We start from the raw sequence: 3016 nt of genomic DNA, 5'->3' as shown, positions 1-3016 counted from the left end.
AAAGTTTCGCTACCGTGAAACGACACTCAAAAAGTGGATCAAACATTGTTGAGAAAAACTGGTGTGGATCTCGTGGATCAAAAGTGGAGCTTCGATTCATGGAAAGAAACTAGAATATCTTTTGGGAAAAACAGGAGGAAGTAACTTGGCCGCAGCCAGGGAAGAGGCAGTGCATCAAAGCCACACAAGGAGCCGAGCTTGCTCTTTGGTGTAGCTATCATGCAATGTCTCTCCCTAGCTACTGCTAAATCCTTGCACAAATCACGCGAGAAAACTGAAACTATCCGCTAGAAGAAAGAAACTCGCAGATGATGAAGCGGGAGATCATTCATCAAAACTCTTCCTTTTCTTCTCCTTGATCATCAAAGTTACTAGAAAAAAGAGCCGAGAGCTCGCAATTTATATAGAGTCGAGAGATTTGTAGTACCTCGTGTAGTACACCGCGAATGGAAACGGATTTAAAAACATCACAACGTTTTGGATCCCATTGTCGCATCTCGCACTCCAAATTGTCGTGAGAGACACAAGATCGTTCCGCCTCACATCACGCAATTGCTTGCTCTTTCTTTCAAGACAGAGGATTTGCCCTCCCTCTCTTTCTCGCTGAGATATCCCAGTGTACGACATTGTACTATCTCCATGTGTAGTACACTCCAATTCTTTTACGTCGTAGAAGTCGTACGTAGCGTACTTAAAGTACTCGTATACCATACACAATGTGGTCATGGAACGAGCTTTGTAAACCTGTAATTTCTTGACGTTGGTAAAATACATGAAAGTTCCAAAGCTTGAGGTCTAAATGAATTATTAAAATATTATTAAAATTTTATTAAAATTCAATATATTTATTAAAAACTAAAATTATCAAACATATATAAAACCATTTATTTCATTAATTAGTATAACTCTCATTTAACAAAATGTTTTTGAATCCCATACAGATTGAGTTAATGGCTTAGTGCTTAATGTTGTTTGATATGAAAAATACAAAACTAAATTACAATTATTCTGCATTATTAACACTGCATTTTCATGGCAGTTTTGATAGTTACAATAAGTATCTGAATGCCAAAGAACACTTTTATTGGAAGAATATAGAACTAAATTCCCATCTTCTTGTAGTCTTAAAACACATTTTAGGCCATTATTTGATGTCTCAATTGACCATAAAATTTTATTTCCTGCATATAATATTAAATTACAATGAATATCTAAATATAAGTGTGCCTTTTGATTTAAGGAAACTAAAATTTGTGTTGGTAATAAATATTGATGGGGCATATTAATATAACCACTTATTAAGATATATGTAAAAATATCACATCTTATTATTTCTTCTGATGTCATAAGCTTTTGGTTTCTTGAGCCATATGTATTTGTATTTATTTTCTCATCTAAATTTAAAGGGTTATAATTTCTAATGAAATAGTAGATAACAAATTGGTCTGTTTGTATAATAATATATGAAGCACAAGAAGTTAATATTTTATGAACAGATTGTTTTACAATATCAAACAATGTGTTTCTTACAGCCTGTCCTACATTTGTATGGCCATCACCATCTACATGACAAAGATGTCCAATTGTATCTAATGCAAAAATACCAAATCCAATATCATTATTTAAATTTGATAATGTTATATCTCCATAAAAACTTTGACCTAAAGGAAATATATTGTCTGGTATCTCTTTAATTTTTTTTGAAATCATAATTAAAATAAGTTTTGTTGCTTCAATAGTTATAGCATTAAGTGGACCAATTTCATAATCAATATCTTCAGAGAAAATACTTAAATTTTTTAAAAATAACAATATAGCAATTAACATTTTTTCAATCATTACTAAATTACTTAAATTGAAGTTTTATTATTTATCTTTATATAGATAAAATATAATAATATTATATACATAATTTAAATATATATTATTTAATATATAAACAGTTTAAAACTAAATAATTTTTTATATTTATTTTATATTTTTAAAAACAAATTAGGATAAAAATGAATAAAAATATAAAATATATATTCTGCTTATTCTTTTTTTTTAAGATATAATATTCTTAATAATTTTAAATGAATAAGCTATATTATTCTTATTGTTCTTATCAAACTATTCTTTATAAGGAATATTTACTATTTTATTGATTATTTATTAAAATATAATTTTCCTTTAAATTTAATCTTGAATTTATTTAAAAATTTATAAATAAAATAAAATAAAATTATAATAAGTTTAATTTTTTATATCAAATTCACTCTTTAAACCACTATAAATAACTAGATATATGTATTGATACATATTTAAATATATGTAGAAACAATAAAAATACCAACAAGAATTTCTTTTACAATTACTAGATATTTTAAAATATTATTTAAGATATTTAATTTATTTATTATACCTTTATTAAATTTTTTTAGAATAAATTTATTATATCAACATAATAAGTGTACATTGTATTAGCCAAAAACCCCTAGCTTATATATAAGAGAATAGTCTAAATTGTAACAAATCTTCTGCCTATCAAAATCCCTTTATACTAAGGATGTAAGATAATTAAAGTTTTTTGTTTATAGGTTGGGATTTAGAGGAAAATGTAGACATTGATGGATTTGTATATATTCTTAACTTTGGACTTCTTGAGAAGTCATCCATCCTAGCACTATTCAAACTCATAAAACTTTTAACTAATTAGAAAAGATGCATTTTTATTTATGGCTCATTTCCTTTTATATTTGAACCTTTATGGATTGTCTTTGGAATTATTCTCTTTAGTTGCTTACAATCCATCACACTTCTCTACAAGTCTATATCCTCGTGAATGAAAATTAAGAGGTGTAATTCTCTCAAGAGTCATACTTTTGACACTCTACCCCTCAAGTCGAGCCTAGCTGGAGCAAATTAAATTGCTATATGCTTTTGATTGATATGGGTTCAAGTTTATTGTCTATAGCTTAACTTGTTGCCATATATTGTTATTTATATTTGTGTTATATGTGGCATAATTAGTCTT

General features: G+C 27.5%; 1 long non-coding RNA gene across 1 annotated transcript; it reads right to left on the bottom strand.

The window, feature by feature from the left end:
- Positions 1-61: 61 nt before the first annotated feature.
- On the bottom strand, positions 62-585 carry LOC112350270. The gene is made up of 2 exons (XR_002993699.1): positions 428-585; positions 62-371 (listed from the first exon to the last, which is right to left on the bottom strand). It is a non-coding gene; the product is annotated as an uncharacterized LOC112350270 (long non-coding RNA).
- Between the last annotated feature and the right edge of the window lie 2431 nt (positions 586-3016).

Source organism: Selaginella moellendorffii, unplaced genomic scaffold, assembly GCF_000143415.4.
Source record: "Selaginella moellendorffii unplaced genomic scaffold, v1.0 SELMOscaffold_47, whole genome shotgun sequence".
Taxonomy (NCBI): Eukaryota; Viridiplantae; Streptophyta; class Lycopodiopsida; order Selaginellales; family Selaginellaceae; genus Selaginella; species Selaginella moellendorffii.
The sequence above is the reverse complement of the archived record's forward strand: the minus strand, read 5'-3'. Positions and strand labels throughout refer to the sequence as shown.